The sequence below is a fragment of the Staurois parvus genome, unplaced genomic scaffold (genome assembly GCF_062004578.1).
Source record: "Staurois parvus isolate SC_StPar_1 unplaced genomic scaffold, SC_StPar_1.0 ptg001853l, whole genome shotgun sequence".
Lineage (NCBI taxonomy): Eukaryota > Metazoa > Chordata > Amphibia > Anura > Ranidae > Staurois > Staurois parvus.
In genome coordinates, this window is record NW_028319649.1 from 231,485 (window position 1) to 250,300 (window position 18,816).

General features: G+C 49.2%; 1 protein-coding gene across 2 annotated transcripts in view; it reads right to left on the reverse strand.

Annotated features, from left to right (window-relative positions):
* Positions 1 to 18,816, reverse strand: part of UBTD1 (ubiquitin domain containing 1) — an 85,474-nt gene that overhangs the window by 20,929 nt on the left and 45,729 nt on the right. Inside the window, exon 1 of one of the 2 annotated variants that reach the window (XM_089664198.1) lies at positions 4,091 to 4,251. The exons of the other annotated variant lie outside the window; for it this stretch is intronic. The gene's annotated coding sequence lies outside the window, so the exon portion shown is untranslated. Of the gene's footprint in view, positions 1 to 4,090; positions 4,252 to 18,816 lie in introns of those variants that run through there. 2 annotated transcript variants of the gene reach the window in all.

The window sequence follows — 18,816 nt, forward strand, 5'->3', positions numbered from 1 at the left end:
AATACAGCGCTGCATTCATCTGAGTACAATGGCGGATTTATGGCCGAGATATCAGCCCCGCCCACACAAGCCCGGCAAAGTCACTAATAGACCAATTACGTCTAATTGTTAGCTCCGGTAACGTGTACCCAATGGGAGCGGCCGGGGCTCCGGTAACGTGTACCCAATGGGAGCGGCCGGGGCCTTGTGGTGGAACAGATACCATGTATGTGGCCGCTGTGAGCCAGAAGAAGTGGAGCGAAGAGTTCACAGGATTGGGCGGTGCCGGATTTGGAGTGAAGGGACTGGTGGAGAATGTGAGCCCCAAACTGCCTGCCAATATGGTTCATACACGCGGGCGCTTTGCAGCATACAATGTAAACCGCGGGCGTATTTCTGTGCCTAAAGCCGGCCACACACGGGTCGAATGGCAAAATAATTTTTGCTCGAATTTCACACCATTAGTGGGTCACAGAAACGGCCAATTTTCGAGCGACCTTCGAATTTAAGTGATTGGGCATATTTGCAAAACAAATGAATTTTGAATCAATGATGGGAGAATCGTGCGAGAAATACAAAACAAAAAAAAAAAGTGAGCTGCGACCTGGAAAGAAAATAAAATTCTTGGCCACGAAAATTATTTTCTGTAGCAACGAGAGGAGAAATTGAAGGCTCGGTTGGTTGAATTTAAGCACTATAGCGTCACGCTTCGGCGTTGGCTGGGAGAGCGGCGGTCTGACTCTCCAACGTGCTGCCAACACAGGGGGTTTAACTCCTCCAACCGTACACAGCAATATAGCATCAGAGCTGCTGACTAGAAGTGTTTGGGGGGGGGATATTGGTTCACTATAGCGTCACGCTTCGGCGTTGGGTGGGAGAGCAGCGGTCCGACTCTCCAACGTGCTGCCAACACAGGGGGTTTGACTCCTCCAACCGTACACAGCAATATAGCATCAGAGCTGCTGACTAGGGCGGTGTTGGGGGGGGGGGGGGGTTTGATATTGGTTCACTATAGCGTCATGCTTCGGCGTTGGGTGGGAGAGCAGCAGTCCGACTCTCCAACGTGCTGCCAGCACAGGGGGTTTAACTCCTCCAACAGCACACAGCAATACAGAATCAGAGCTGCTGACTAGGGCGGTGTGCGGGGGGGGGGGGGGGGAACATATTGGTTCACTATAGCGTCACGCTTCACGTTGGCTGGGAGAGCCGCGGTCCGACTCTCTAAAATGCTGCCAGCACAGGGGCTTTAACTCCTCCAACCACACACAGCAATATAGAATCAGAGCTGCTGACTAGGGCGGTGTGTGGGGGGACATATTGGTTCACTATAGCGTCACGCTTCACGTTGGCTGGGAGAGCCGCGGTCCGACTCTCTAAAATGCTGCCAGCACAGGGGCTTTAACTCCTCCAACCACACACAGCAATATAGAATCAGAGCTGCTGACTAGGGCGGTGTGTGGGGGGACATATTGGTTCACTATAGCGTCACACTTCGGCGTTGGGTGGGAGAGCCGCGGTCTGACTCTCCAACGTGCTGCCAGCACAGGGGGTTTGAACTCTAGCAGCATTTAGCAAGCAAAAAAAAAAAAAAAAACACAACACGATGGCATGCTTTTACTGTATCAGCAGCCTTACTGCATTATAGTATATTGCACAGAAAATTCATGTATTATACCAACCCCCACCTTTTAAATCTGAAAACGATCCTTTTTTTTGAGGTCTATAAGTATTTTTTGGACATTTATAAAACAGAGATGTTGACACGGACAACAGAACGCCGGAAATCTCTTTTTCAGCAAACGTGTCGCCAGATTCTTCACACATCAACACTGAGTGCCAAATGATCTTCTAGAACAGAAATTAGCTTTTTATGCATTTTTGGAGGGGGGTGTTACTCTGCGGAAAAACGATGGAAAATGGCGTTTTTCTTCCAAGCTGCGCACAGCGTGAAATTAATGCTGATTCAGGAAAATCTGACGCCTTGCAAGGTCGTACAATTACACAGGCATTCCTTACCTGGGGCAAGATACTCTGCAACTCAGCATATACGAGACCCCCATGGGGGGGGGGGGGTGCCGGTCATACGCACAGTATTAAAATAGACTCAACGCAGAACACGGAGAATTCTACATAATAAAAGGAAACGGTTTCAGCCAATACAGCGGCTTTTCCTCTATTTACTGAAACTCCACTATGGACTGCATTGGACTTCTGCTTTGCTGCTGTCCTTTCATATACTGGGCTTTAAATCTGACCTCCGACCTCCCCTTCAGTCTTGCATAGAGGTCCCAGCTCCTCTCCTGGACTGAGATTGCTTACTCTGATTTTACTGCACACTGGGAGCTTTTCACAATGTGCATTAGAAGCTGCAAGTCAGATAGTGCCCGACCACCAATGTAAGGGACATTCTTCCCACCGACCACCAATGTAAGGGACATTCTTCCCACTGACCCCCAATGTAAGGGACATTCTTCCCACCGATCCCCAATGTAAGGGACATTCTTCCCACTGACCACCAATGTAAGGGACATTCTTCCCACTGACCACCAATGTAAGGGACATTCTTCCCACTGACCACCAATGTAAGGGACATTCTTCCCACTGACCCCCAATGTAAGGGACATTCTTCCCACTGATCACCAATGTAAGGGACATTCTTCCCACTGACCACCAATGTAAGGGACATTCTTCCCACTGATCACCAATGTAAGGGACATTCTTCCCACTGACCTCCAATGTAAGGGACATTCTTCCCACTGACCCCCAATGTAAGGGACATTCTTCCCACTGATCCCCAATGTAAGGGGCATTCTTCCCACTGATCCCCAATGTAAGGGGCATTCTTCCCACTGATCCCCAATGTAAGGGACATTCTTCCCACTGACCCCCAATGTAAGGGACATTCTTCCCACTGATCACCAATGTAAGGGACATTCTTCCCACTGACCCTCAATGTAAGGGACATTCTTCCCACTGACCCCCAATGTAAGGGAAATTCTTCCCACTGACCCCAATGTAAGGGACATTCTTCCCACTGACCCCCCAATGTAAGGGACATTCTTCCCACTGACCCCCCAATGTAAAGGAGCATTCTTCCCACTGACCCCCCAATGTAAAGGAGCATTCTTCCCACTGACCCCCCAATGTAAAGGAGCATTCTTCCCACTGACCCCCAATGTAAGGGACATTCTTCCCACTGACCACCAATGTAAGGGGCATTCTTCCCACTGACCACCAATGTAAGGGACATTCTTCCCACTGACCCCCCAATGTAAGGGGCATTCTTCCCACTGACCCCCAATGTAAGGGGCATTCTTCCCACTGACCCCCAATGTAAGGACATTCTTCCCACTGACCCCCCAATGTAAGGGACATTCTTCCCACTGACCCCCCAATGTAAAGGAGCATTCTTCCCACTGACCCCCCAATGTAAAGGAGCATTCTTCCCACTGACCCCCAATGTAAGGGACATTCTTCCCACTGACCTCCAATGTAAGGGACATTCTTCCCACTGACCCCCAATGTAAGGGACATTCTTCCCACTGACCCCCCAATGTAAGGGACATTCTTCCCACTGACCCCCCAATGTAAGGGGCATTCTTCCCACTGACCACCAATGTAAGGGACATTCTTCCCACTGACCACCAATGTAAGGGACATTCTTCCCACTGACCCCCCAATGTAAGGGGCATTCTTCCCACTGACCCCCAATGTAAGGGGCATTCTTCCCACTGACCCCCAATGTAAGGGGCATTCTTCCCACTGACCCCCAATGTAAGGGACATTCGTTCCACTGACCCCCAATGTAAGGGACATTCGTCCCACTGACCCCCAATGTAAGGGACATTCGTCCCACTGACCCCCAATGTAAGGGACATTCGTCCCACTGACCCCCAATGTAAGGGACATTCGTCCCACTGACCCCCAATGTAAGGGACATTCTTCCCACTGACCACCAATGTAAGGGACATTCTTCCCACTGACCCCCAATGTAAGGGACATTCTTCCCACTGACCACCAGGCTAATGTACTGCGTTAGTCATGGACTACCGGTTTCCTCAATTTCACATTTCCGTTTATCCCATTATGCAGTCCCCATCCCCTCGGTCACCTTTGGTGCTCTAGAACACGCGCCCCCTTGCCAGCCTCCTGAAGAAATGCTCGGGGGGTCCTCTTGTCCCAATTCCACCCCGCCGTTGAGGTTGTATATACTCGGGTTATACACGAATGCCAGGGAATCGCCAGCCTAAAGTAAACAAGACCTGCGGCGCCGGGATCTCTTCAGGTAATAAAAATTAATGGCGAAGTATATAAAAATAGCCCGACGCCTTAAACATCCAGTCTGTGCGTATCAATGCCAACTTGGCAATGGGCGCAGTAACTGACTCCGGTGGGGGGGGGGGGAATCAATCAAAAGTGATGGGAAGGAACATCTTGAAATAAAAACAAAATTAAAATGAAGATTTCGTATGGTGGACTAAATGTCAAAAATGTCCAGGACTAGGTTATTGGGAGTCCAAACACAACGTACTGCATCTTTCCACACCAAAGTTTAGTTTTTCCACCTAATGACAGAACTCACAATTGAGGCAACCCAATCTAAAACGGGGCCCCTCCATAACATAAGAAGCCCCCCTTTCACATCAGAGTCCTCCATTCACGTCAGAGTCCTAGGTCTTCCCCTTCCCAGTTGCATCAGTCCTCCTTCCTTCCACTTTCATAGATTCTAAATTCCCCCTCCCTTTTAAATCAGAACAGAGTCCTCAGTCCTACCCCTTTCACAAAGGAGCCCCAATTCCCACTTCCACATCAGGGCCCTCATGCCCCCCCCCCCTCACTACATACCGCCAGCTTCCACGTCAGGGCCCTCATGCCGCCAGCTTCCACGTCAGGGCCCTCATGCCCCCAGCTTCCACGTCAGGGCCCTCATGCCCCCAGCTTCCACGTCAGGGCCCTCATGCCCCCAGCTTCCACGTCAGGGCCCTCATGCCCCCAGCTTCCACGTCAGGGCCCTCATGCCCCCAGCTTCCACGTCAGGGCCCTCATGCCCCCAGCTTCCACGTCAGGGCCCTCATGCCCCCAGCTTCCACGTCAGGGTCCTCATGCCCCCAGCTTCCACATTAGGGTCTTCACTATGGAAACACTGTAGAGAATCATGGGGTGCAGCACCCCTGAGGAGCCCAGAAGGCACCCCAGGGTGTCAGAGCAACCTGGTTGGGAAACATCGTTCCACACCTGGACAGACGTGCTTCCATCAATAACTGGATATTATCAGACTTCTTCATACAGTGTCCTAGATTAATGAAGAGTCCATCCAATGGACCTATTGTCACGTCGGACCTGCACAATCTGTGGAATCATCCACACCAATTGTTTGGGAATTATTTTAAAGGGATTCTTAAAAGGACAGGCCCTCCCTGTGTGTAAATATAGGTAAAAAGAACAGAGGGTTCTCAGCAGTGCAAAGTGAGGGCCTCCAGAGGGTCTGTGCTGAGCAGGGAAAGTTGGATCCACAGCTGTTTTTGACTTTTGTAATTCCCAGATTAGGTCCAGAGGATTCAGAGTCTTGGGAGGGATGAAGCTTCTGATCCTGTCCAGGTCTTACCAGATTGGGTTCTTGGGTTTGGATGCTTCAAACAGCCTTGGGGGGACAAGGCCACTGATTCTGTGTCCAGGTCTTACCGGATTGAGTTGTGGAGTTTGGATGCATCAAAGCCACCTTGGGAGGGACAAAGTTTATGATCCTGAATCTGGGTATTACCAGATTGGGCTCTGGAGTTTGGAGGCTTCAAAAGAGCCTTAGGAGGTACAAATCCTCTGAACTTGTGTCCAGGTCTTACCAAATAGGGTTCTGGAGTTTGGAGGCGTCAAAGAGCCTTGGGAGGGACAAGGCCTTTAATTCTGTGTCCAGGTTTTACCAGATTGAAGCCTCTAAACCCCAGAACCCAGACAGCCTTGGGAGGGACAAAGCCTCTGATCCGGTGTGAAAGTCTTACCAGATTGAGTTCTGGAGATCAAAAGCTTCAAAGAGCCTTGGGAGGGACAAAGCTTTGGATCCTGTATCTGGGTATTACCAGATTGGGTTCTGGAGTTTGGAGACTTGAAAGAGCTTTGGGAGGGACGAAGCCTCTGAACTTGGGTCCAGGTCTTACTGGATTGGGTTCTGGAGTTCAGAGGCTTCAAAAAATCCTTAGGAGGGACAACACCTCTAAACCTGTGTCTAGGTCTTCCTGGAGACCAGCAGGGTGTGTGCACAGGTGTACACAGCCTTCATAGTGAAGGACCTAGCTATAGTTCAGGGCTCCATCTAGGAGACAGGATGATCCCTGCTTAGGTTAAGAAGTGGACACCTTGCAGTAGGGAGTTGCAAGTGATAATCAGAGGAAGCGTGAGAGAGGTGCAGGGATGTGAACACAGTAGGTACTGTGAACCACTCTGAGGGAACAGCCAAAATGTTTGAACTTGAGACCTAAGCAGTAGTGCTGCAAGAGCGAGCTGGGAGGCTGTCAATTTCATTCGTATGTGAAGTGATGGTGGAAACCCCTGCAAGGGCAACCTTGGTACTTTTAATTACATGATAAATAAAAGTGGGCCATCAAGCCCTGAAACATCATACCTGGTTGTCATGGACTCTACACTTGAGCCAAGACCCCCTGCAATAGCAGTGTCCTAAGATGCCAAGTGTACCGCACATGTGCAGCCTATCCAGACAGCTCCAGCGGCTTGTACAGGTCATCATCATGCCTGAGCACCCCCATAGGACACTGCAAGGCAAAGGAGCCACCTATAAACAGGGAGGTGGGGGCAGTGATTAAGAGAGGGACCAAAGAAGCCACATAGCATGCAATGTATGTTGTGACAGCAGATCAGGAGAAAACAAAAAGGTAGGGTTTAAGGAATCAGCTAAGGAGATACAATTTAACTTCCAGAGTTGCCTCTCATTTCCATTCAGGCATTCTGACCCCACAATGTACAGAACTCATCATCCAATAATGAACAAAACACAATGAGAATGGAGAATACGGGCGGGCCCATCAGCTTCAGTCACGAGAAGGCCAATCATCGATGGTCAGCCAGATGGTTTCCAGTTAGGCATCCTGTCCCCACAACGTACAGAACTCATCATTCTATATTGAACAAAACACAACGAGCATTAAGACTATGGGCGGGCCTGTCATCTTCAGTCACGAGAAGGCCAACCATCGATGGTCAGCCACATGGTTTCCAGTTGGGCATCCTGACCCCACAACGTACAGAACTCATCATTCTATATTGAACAAAACACAATGAGCATGGAGACTACGGGTGGGCCTGTTATCTTCAGTCAAGAGAAGGCCAACCATCGATGGTCAGCCACATGGTTTCCAGTTGGGCATCCTGACCCCACAACATACAGAACTCATCATTCTATATTGAACAAAACACATCGAGCATTAAGACTATGGGCGGGCCCATCATCTTCAGTCACGAGAAGGCCAACCATCGATGGTCTGCCATTTAATACAGAAGGAAAAATGTCCTTGTGACAAGAATACAATACAGCCAATGTTTCCTCCAGAATAAAGAGGAACCGTCTGCTCTACCGGAGAGAGAGCCTTTCTTCCAGCAGAAGCTAAATTTCATTAACGTCATTACAATTGGACAATGATATGCCGAGCCGCAGGTGAGCGTCTCTTCAACCATTTGTAAATCAAATTATCCGGCCGTAATCTCGGCATTAATCCACCGTACTTGGAAGCCCCTTTTTAAGAATTTCTTTCTGGTGCCAGACAGACATTGAGATCCTATTAGGAGAAAAACAGACTCTCTATTGATTTCTCTATCTTCTAGGCAGATTAAGGCCAATCGTTTCCATCCTCTGACAGTGTAATTCCATCTGAAAGACACTGCAACCCGAACATGTCCGTCTGGCTGGGCACTTACTGGATTCTCTGATGGTTTCGTCTTCTCATCAAATCTCATGTAGCAGCAGCACCAAAAAAAACTCTAGGACCAGTCAAAGTGGCCCTGTCACTAGACTCTTCATTTTACAGCGATATTAATCCACAATTTATTTTTTAACGTTTCAGATGTCAATGGCAAGTCTTAGGCCTCATGCACACAGGCAACAAAATGACGTTTTTACAGATGTACATTTTTTTAATACCTTTAAAAACACAGTTCTTTGTGGCCTATGCACATCAGGTCTACACACCAGTGTTTTACCCACTTGCCTGCCGGGTACTTTTACCCCCTTCCCACCCAGTTCAGTTTTCAGCGCTATTGCACTTTGAATGACAATTGAGCGGTCATGCAACACTGTACCCAAACAATTTTTTTTTTTTAAAGACAAAATAGAGGTTTCTTTTGGGGGTATGTAATCACCACTGGGGGGGGGGGGGGGGGTAATTTTTAGCTAAACAAAAGAAAGACCAAAACATTTTGAAAAAAAAAAAAATATATATATTTTCTTAGTTTCTGTTAAAAAGTTTTGTAAAGAGGTTATTTTTCTCCTTCACGGATGTGTGCTGAAGAAACAGCACTGATAAGCTGTACTGATGGGCACCGACAGGTGTCACTGATGGGCAGCACTGATGAGGCAGCACTTATGGGCACCGACAGGTGTCACTGATGACCAGCACAGTTGGGCACTGATGACCAGCACAGTTGGGCACTGATGACCAGTGTAGCCCCATCAGTGCAGCCAATAGTGCTCATCAGTGCCCTGATGATCAATGTAGACGTCCCCTTGAGCAATGCTGCTCATCGGCTCTCCTCTCGTGCGGTCAGCGGGAAGAGAGCGTGATCAGCAGTGATTGGCTGAACAGCTGGGAGCCCAAGGAGGCGCGGTTCTGGAAGGACGTCCATGGATGCCCTCCCAGAACCAATCGACCGCACTGTAGCTGTCTTTTGGCTATAGCATGGTCAGGAAGTGGTTAAGAGAAGCATTTAGAGCAGGGGATCTCCAAACTTGGCAAAGGGCCAGTTTAATGTCCTTCAAACTTTTAGGGGGCCACCCAGCCTCATTTTTTTTTTGCTCCCTCCCGATTCCAGTTCCTTGCTCAATTTTGTATAAATTCCGATCTAAAGTTATTATTAGGTATGTGTGAGGTTGGAAGGAACACCGATTTTCTAAGCAGATTTTGTTTCAACCGAAAACTAGAGGGGAGGTTGGGGCTACCCAATCTGTCCCTGTGTTATCAGGCCACACAGCGGACACAGATTTCTGTAGTTCACTCCCGCTTTGCTAGGCTGGTTAGGGTCCAGATGGAGAGGCAAGCTGTCCCAGGCTATACCCTGGACTATTTTGCTATGGTGCACTCCTAAGAGACGCCCTTCCATACTGGTGCCTACCCTTTCGCACTCCTTTGTGCTATGGGACAGGCTATGGCAAAATATTACTTTAGTTAACTCGTTCACTCACCAAATATTGAAAGTACAATTTTTGGGGGGCCGGATTGTGGCCAGTGGGGGTAGGAATAGTGCCCCGCCCTTGGCGTCGGGGGGAGCAACAGTGCCCCGCCCTTGGCGTCGGGGGGAGCAACAGTGCCCCGTCATTGGCGTCGGTGGGAGCAACAGTGCCCCAGCATTGGCGTCGGTGGGAGGAACAGTGCCCCACCATTGGCGTCAGTGGGGGGAACAGTGCCCCACCATTGGTGTCAGTGGGGGGAACAGTGCCCCACCATTGGTGTCAGTGGGGGGAATAGTGCCCCACCATTGGTGTCAGTGGGGGGAATAGTGCCCCACCATTGGTGTCAGTGGGGGGAATAGTGCCCCACCATTGGTGTCAGTGGGGGGAATAGTGCCCCACCATTGGTGTCAGTGGGGGGAATAGTGCCCCACCATTGGTGTCAGTGGGGGGAATAGTGCCCCACCATTGGTGTCAGTGGGGGGAATAGTGCCCCACCATTGGTGTCAGTGGGAGGAATAGTGCCCCACCATTGGTGTCAGTGGGAGGAATAGTGCCCCACCATTGGTGTCAGTGGGAGGAATAGCGCCCCATCACTGGTGTCAGTGGGAGCAATAGTGCCCCATCCTTGGTGTCAGTGGGAGGAATAGTGCCCCATCATTGGGGTCAGTGGGAGGAATAGTGCCCCATTGTTGGAGTTTGTGTTATGTGGAGTTGAATAAATATCAATAAAGTTAAAAAAACAAAAACAAACAAAAAGTAGCATCACACCTCATGAAGCACACTGGGCATAATGCTACCTGCTGGTGTAAATCGGCCCTAAGTCCCGTTGTTTTCTTGTATACGTAGAACATGGAGTATGCCTTTCATGCAGCATGGCCTACCATTCGTATATTTTTCAGACTGTTCATTAAAGTGAAGGCAAAAATGAAATCAAATCCCTTAAAAACATTCCCTGTATAAACGCATGCATCAAACTCAGACAATGGCAACCTACAGGTGAAAGGTTTGGGTTGGTACCCTGCCCCTATGTCCTGGCGTAGTGGTGTCTGCAGAGGGCGCTGTTGTCATTGAGGAGGGTGCGATGCCGGTGACGCAGGTCTTGTGGTGATATCTGAGCCCGCGGCGCCCCGGCCTCTAAGCCCTTTCAGCAGATCCCGTCCTCAGCTGTTGTAGTTGTAAAATATTCATCAATGCAGTCGCGCTATAAACATTTTAAAGGGGAATGAAAGTCCTTTTGTATCAAGTCAGAGATTTTTTACAACGTTTCTCTTCAGACAACTTATACAAACAAGAACGACCCCGCTTGCCAATTCCCCTCCCCCCCTTACCCCATTACAATGTGGGGTAACAATAAAGGTAATCGAAATTGGTAACGTTGGCTCCATAGACATGAAAAGGTACATGTGATCAGCCTGGGAGGGAGACGGAGGACAAGTTCCTTGCTGGAAAGTTCACTGGTGGCATTGTATGGCATAATGATTAAAGGACTTCTACACCGAATGACGGAGCCAATCCGAAATTAAAGAAGAATTACAAAATATGGATATTTTTACATGTTACATTGTTTCAGCTTAGGCCAACTATGTATATACCAAACCTGTGGGATCCCTCTAGAACAGGATTTCCCAGACCGGGTTCCATGAGCAATTTCTGCCTCTCAGATAAGTTCACACTGACACCATTGGTCTTATCTATCTGTAAGGGGTTAATTAATTCCACTGAGCCGCAATGTAAGGGGCGTGCCTCCCACTGACCCCCAATGTAAGGGGCGTGCCTCCCACTGACCCCCAATGTAAGGGGCGTGCCTCCCACTGACCCCCAATGTAAGGGGCGTGCCTCCCACTGACCCCCAATGTAAGGGGCGTGCCTCCCACTGACCCCCAATGTAAGGGACGTGCCTCCCACTGACCCCCAATGTAAGGGACATTCTTCCCACTGACCCCCAATGTAAGGGACATTCTTCCCACTGACCCCCAATGTAAGGGACATTCTTCCCACTGACCCCCAATGTAAGGGACATTCTTCCCACTGACCCCCAATGTAAGGGACATTCTTCCCACTGACCCCCAATGTAAGGGACATTCTTCCCACTGACCCCCAATGTAAGGGACATTCTTCCCACTGACCTCCAATGTAAGGGACATTCTTCCCACTGACCCCCAATGTAAGGGACATTCTTCCCACTGACCCCCAATGTAAGGGACATTCTTCCCACTGACCTCCAATGTAAGGGACATTCTTCCCACTGACCACCAATGTAAGGGACATTCTTCCCACTGACCCCCAATGTAAGGGACATTCTTCCCACTGACCCCCAATGTAAGGGACATTCTTCCCACTGACCCCCAATGTAAGGGACATTCTTCCCACTGACCACCAATGTAAGGGACATTCTTCCCACTGACCACCAATGTAAGGGACATTCTTCCCACTGACCCCCAATGTAAGGGACATTCTTCCCACTGACCTCCAATGTAAGGAGCATTCTTCCCACTGACCCCCAATGTAAGGGACATTCTTCCCACTGACCCCCAATGTAAGGGACATTCTTCCCACTGACCACCAATGTAAGGGACATTCTTCCCACTGACCACCAATGCAAGGAGCATTCTTCCCACTGACCCCCAATGTAAGGGACATTCTTCCCACTGACCCCCAATGTAAGGGACATTCTTTCCACTGACCCCCAATGTAAGGGACATTCTTCCCACTGACCCCCAATGTAAGGGACATTCTTCCCACTGACCCCCAATGTAAGGTCACTATATCCGCTCTCCCCGGACCCCGCATTCACTATATCCGCTCTCCCCGGACCCCGCATTAGCCATCTCCGCTCTCCCCGGAGAAGCAGGACCCCTGACCCTCTGTCTGGACAGTGGTGATTGGCCCTGTGCTGATCACATGCACTCTCCCAAGAAAAAAAAAACAACAAGAGAAACCCTTTCTAGCAATACACACCAAACTGAGCAAGTGCATAGTGTCTCCACACAAGATGTCTTATCAGGAGATAGAGACAAGGGGGGGGGGGGGCAATGGAAGAAGGGGAGGATCAGAGAAGACAGGATCAAACAGCCTTTTTACACAATGCAGAAGATTAATTCCTTAAGTACCACAGTGATTATAACAAGCATGCTTTACTGCATATACAGACTGATTTTACTGTTGTGGTTTTAGTAATCCTTTAAGGGGAGGAATACTGCGCCATCACTGGTGTCAATGAGAGAAATAGTGCCCAGTCACTGGTGTCAATGGAAGGAAAAGCGCCCCATGATTGGTGCCAGCGGAAGGAAAAACGCCCCATGATTGGTGCCAGCAGAAGGAAAAGGGCCCCATCATTGGGGCCAGCGGAAGGAAAAGCGCCCCATCATTGGTGCCAGCGGATGGAAAAGCGCCCCATCATTGGTGCCAGCGGATGGAAAAGCGCCCCATCATTGGTGCCAGCGGAAGGAAAAGGGCCCCATCATTGGTGCCAGCGGAAGGAAAAGGGCCCCATCATTGGTGCCAGCGGAAGGAAAAGGGCCCCATCATTGGTGCCAGCGGAAGGAAAAGGGCCCCATCATTGGTGCCAGCGGAAGGAAAAGGGCCCCATCATTGGTGCCAGCGGAAGGAACAGGGCCCCATCATTGGTGCCAGCGGAAGGAACAGGGCCCCATCATTGGTGCCAGCGGAAGGAACAGGGCCCCATCATTGGTGCCAGCGGAAGGAACAGGGCCCCATCATTGGTGCCAGCGGAAGGAACAGGGCCCCATCATTGGGGTCAGCGGAAGGAACAGGGCCCCATCATTGGGGTCAGCGGAAGGAACAGGGCCCCATCATTGGGGTCAGCGGAAGGAACAGGGCCCCATCATTGGGGTCAGCGGAAGGAACAGGGCCCCATCATTGGGGTCAGCGGAAGGAACAGGGCCCCATCATTGGGGTCAGCGGAAGGAACAGGGCCCCATCATTGGGGTCAGCGGAAGGAACAGGGCCCCATCATTGGGGTCAGCGGAAGGAACAGGGCCCCATCATTGGGGTCAGCGGAAGGAACAGGGCCCCATCATTGGGGTCAGCGGAAGGAACAGGGCCCCATCATTGGGGTCAACGGGAAAAATAGTGCCCCATCATTGGGGCCAGCGGGACAAATAGTGCCCCATCATTGGGGTCAGCGGGACGAATAGTGCCCCATCATTGGGGTCAGCGGGACGAATAGTGCCCCATCATTGGGGTCAGCGGGACGAATAGTGCCCCATCATTGGGGTCAGCGGGACGAATAGTGCCCCATCATTGGGGTCAGCGGGACGAATAGTGCCCCATCATTGGGGTCAGCGGGACGAATAGTGCCCCGTCATTGGGGTCAGCGGGACGAATAGTGCCCCGTCATTGGGGTCAGCGGGAGGAATAGTGCCCCATCATTGGGGTCAGCGGGAGGAATAGTGCCCCGTCATTGGTGTCAGCGGGAGGAATAGTGCCCCATCATTGGTGTCAGTGGGAGGAATAGTGCCCCATCATTGGTGTCAGTGGGAGGAATAGTGCCCCATCATTGGTGTCAGTGGGAGGAATAGTGCCCCATCATTGGTGTCAGTGGGAGGAATAGTGCCCCATCATTGGTGTCAGTGGGAGGAATAGTGCTCCATCATTGGTGTCAGTGGGAGGAATAGTGCCCCATCATTGGTGTCAGCGGGAGGAATAGTGCCCCATCATTGGTGTCAGTGGGAGGAATAGTGCCCCATTGTTGGTGTCAGTGCTAGGAACTATGCCCCACTGTTTCTGACAGTGGGGGGGGGAATAGTTTTTAGTATAAAAGGTACTCTGGCAGTTTATTGATGTACTTGGTATATTATCTGAAATTTCTCTTTGACTCCAAGGATATAAAATAAAAACCTTCAAAAAAAACCCCCTCAGCCGCCATCTTCCATGCCGATTAGCAGACCTTGGCGTTTTTCAAAGGCTTGCCAGGTTCAGACGTCACTTGTAGCCAGTTAGCAGCTGTGAGATGGACGGCTGGGCTACTTCTGAGATAAAAGGTAGAAATATTATCTGATCAGAGAGTCATTCTTCCCAAATGGCAAGATCACATTACCCTACAATCTGCTGAATTATTTATCCTGGGAGGTGGGGGGGGGGGGGGAGCAAAAAGGTTGTACTGGCAGCCTAAGCTGGCATTTACACAACAGAACTCCATGGTGACCCAGAAGACAAAATGGAATCTTCAAAATCTAGAAGGAATGCCAGGAGTGTGTCTCACGTAATAAAAATAACACCTATAAAGTGAATGATGTATGAAATAGATAAGCCGTGTTATCCAGGACAGCGTCGTCTGAGCTCCTCCCCGAATTAGTTTTCCTTTGTTGCTTGGACCCGACTCCTAATTTTATGGCTAAGCCCTCCAACTTCCATAGCAATCCTCAGGACGGGATTTTTTTCTGGCCACGAAGACAATCATATTGGAAAGGGGGCAGCAGTTGGCGGAGCTTAGCCATAACCTCAGAGAACATCAGGCCCCAGTCCTGGTAATGAACATAGAAATATGGGAGAGTGATGGTAGAAAAAAAATGACTAAGTGGTCCATTGAGCCTATCCCACCAGATCATAAATCCTGCCCTCCCGAATCTTATTCCTTTGTCTATACAGAGGAAGCAGGACCTCCTTCCTCCCACCGATGACCCCTCTAGTGATATAAAGATCTATATAGAGGAATCAGGACCTCCTTCCTCCCACCGATGACCCCTCTAGTGATATAAAGATCTATATAGAGGAATCAGGACCTCCTTCCTCCTGCCGGGGACCCCTCTAGTGATATAAAGATCTATATAGAGGAATCAGGACCTCCTTCCTCCCACCGATGACCCCTCTAGTGATATAAAGATCTATATAGAGGAATCAGGACCTCCTTCCTCCCACCGATGACCCCTCTAGTGATATAAAGATCTATATAGAGGAATCAGGACCTCCTTCCTCCCACCGATGACCCCTCTAGTGATATAAAGATCTATATGGAGGAATCAGGACCTCCTTCCTCCCACCGATGACCCCTCTAGTGATATAAAGATCTATATAGAGGAATCAGGACCTCCTTCCTCCCACCGATGACCCCTCTAGTGATATAAAGATCTATATAGAGGAATCAGGACCTCCTTCCTCCCGCCGATGACCTCCCTAGTGATATAAAGATCTATATAGAGGAATCAGGACCTCCTTCCTCCCGCCGGGGACCCCTCTAGTGATATAAAGATCTATATAGAGGAATCAGGACCTCCTTCCTCCCACCGATGACCCCTCTAGTGATATAAAGATCTATATAGAGGAATCAGGACCTCCTTCCTCCCGCCGATGACCCCTCTAGTGATATAAAGATCTATATAGAGGAATCAGGACCTCCTGCCTCCTGCTGGTGACCCCTCTGGTTATATAAAGATCTATATAGAGGAATCAGGACCTCCTTCCTCCCACCGATGACCCCTCTAGTGATATAAAGATCTATATAGAGGAATCAGGACCTCCTTCCTCCCGCCGATGACCCCTCTAGTGATATAAAGATCTATATAGAGGAATCAGGACCTCCTGCCTCCTGCTGGTGACCCCTCTGGTTATATAAAGATCTATATAGAGGAATCAGGACCTCCTTCCTCCCACCGATGACCCCTCTAGTGATATAAAGATCTATATGGAGGAATCAGGACCTCCTTCCTCCTGCCGGTGACCCCTCTAGTGATATAAAGATCTATATAGAGGAATCAGGACCTCCTTCCTCCTGCCGGTGACCCCTCTAGTGATAGGATCTATATAGAGGAATCAGGACCTCCTTCTTCCCACCGATGACCCCTCTAGTGATATAAAGATCTATATGGAGGAATCAGGACCTCCTTCCTCCTGCCGGTGACCCCTCTAGTGATATAAAGATCTATATAGAGGAATCAGGACCTCCTTCCTCCTGCCGGTGACCCCTCTAGTGATAGGATCTATATAGAGGAATCAGGACCTCCTTCTTCCCACCGATGACCCCTCTAGTGATATAAAGATCTATATAGAGGAATCAGGACCTCCTTCCTCCCGCCGGTGACCCCTCTAGTGATATAAAGATCTATATAGAGGAATCAGGACCTCCTTCCTCCTGTCGGTGACCCCTCTAGTGATAGGATCTATATAGAGGAATCTGGACCTCCTTCCTCCTGTCGGTGACCCCTCTAGTGATAGGATCTATATAGAGGAATCAGGACCTCCTTCCTCTTGTCGGTGACCCCTCTAGTGATAGGATCTATATAGAGGAATCAGGACCTGTTTCCCTCTAGTGATGCTCTAGATTACCTTCTGTTTTCCTGCCCGATCGCACAGGTCACTCAATAGGTCAGCGTTAGGGCCAATCCAATTAAGCAAACAACTAGGTGGTATTATTCCGATTCACATCAGCCATGAAAGTAGATGGTATCCCAGGACCATTATTTAAGGTTTTGAGAAGAGTTGAGGTCATGGGTGACTCTTTAGATAGGAAACAATGAGAACTAAAAATGTTACTGGTGAAACCTGGGACAGATAGTGAATAAAAAAAAAAAATTAAAAAAAAAATAAAAAAACAGACATTGACAGCATTGAAAATTCGACAGGGGATGGAACCCATAAATTAGCCAAAATTAAGAAAAAATAGACTACTACAACACTGTGCTCCAGAGAACTCAGAACTTTGGAGCCAATTTTTTTACCATCATCTGACATACGCCAGAAAATATGTATTATTAGATCAGGAAGATATACGGTAAAACAACCTCTGTAAAATTGTAACATTTTGGATTCGATATATTGTTTTCATATTTGTTTTAATAGAGTCCCTTTATATCAAAGATACACCAGTGAAGGCAATATAGGAGTCACGGGAGACGTCCTATTTTCAGAAATACGTTTCAGACGTGGATACTTTTCACCACTGCAATTTACGGTCTACTTTTGCGTATTGCATTAGTAAGTAGAAGAAAACAATGTAATTACACACAATCGTAGGGCGGTTAAATTAGTCACATGGGCATTGCCTTGCAAAACATACCTAGTACTGATAACTACATCTTCTGCCTGCAAGTTATAGTCTAAGGTTTCCAAATCAGACAGTCCTGCAAAATCAAAGTTACCCCCAATATTAGACCAGCCTTTCTCAACCTTTTCAGCACAGAAGAACCTTTGAAATAAACTTTCCAGTCCCAGGGATCCCCTAAAAGTTACTATATCTACAACTTATGGTACATTAGTGTGATGATCGATGGGAAGAATGTCCCTTACATTGGTGGTCAGTGCGAAGAATGTTCCTTACATTGGGGATCAGTGGGAAGAATGTCCCTTACATTGGGGGTCAGTGGGAAGAATGTCCCTTACATTGGGGGTCAGTGGGAAGAATGTCCCTTACATTGGGGGTCAGTGGGAAGAATGTCCCTTACATTGGGGGTCAGTGGGAAGAATGTCCCTTACATTGGTGGTCAGTGGGAAGAATGTCCCTTACATTGGGGATCAGTGGGAAGAATGTCCCTTACATTGGGGATCAGTGGGAAGAAGGTCCCTTACATTGGGGGTTAGTGGAAAGAATGCTCCTTACATTGGTGGCCAGTGGGAAGAAGGTCCCTTACATTGGGGGGTCAGTGGGAAGAATGTCCCTTACATTGGGGGTCAGTGGGAAGAATGTCCCTTACATTGGGGGTCAGTGGGAAGAATGTCCCTTACATTGGGGGTCAGTGGGAAGAATGTCCCTTACATTGGGGGTCAGTGGGAAGAATGTCCCTTACATTGGGGGTCAGTGGGAAGAATGTCCCTTACATTGGGGGTCAGTGGGAAGAATGTCCCTTACATTGGGGGTCAGTGGGAAGAATGTCCCTTACATTGGGGGTCAGTGGGAAGAATGTCCCTTACATTGGGGGGTCAGTGGGAAGAATGTCCCTTACATTGGGGGGTCAGTGGGAAGAATGTCCCTTACATTGGGGGTCAGTGGGAAGAACGTCCCTTACATTGGTGATCAGTGGGAAGAACGTCCCTTACATTGGGGGTCAATGGGAAGAATGTCCCTGACATTGGTGGTCAGTGGGAAGAATGTTCCTTACATTGGTGGTCAGTGGGAAGAACGTCCCTTACATTGGGGGTCAGTGGGAAGAATGTCCCTGACACTGGGGGTCAGTGGGAAGAATGTCCCTTACATTGGGGGTCAGTGGGAAGAATGTCCCTTACATTGGGCGTCAGTGGGAAGAATGTCCCTTACATTGGGCGTCAGTGGGAAGAATGTCCCTTACATTGGGCGTCAGTGGGAAGAATGTCCCTTACATTGGGCGTCAGTGGGAAGAATGTCCCTTACTTTGGGGGTCAGTGGGAAGAATGTCCCTTACTTTGGGGGTCAGTGGGAAGAATGTCCCTTACATTGGGGGTCAGTGGGAAGAAAGCGCTTTACTCTTGTCTTTGGGAAGAATTCCTCCCCTTACAGATAGCTAAAAAGGATCAAT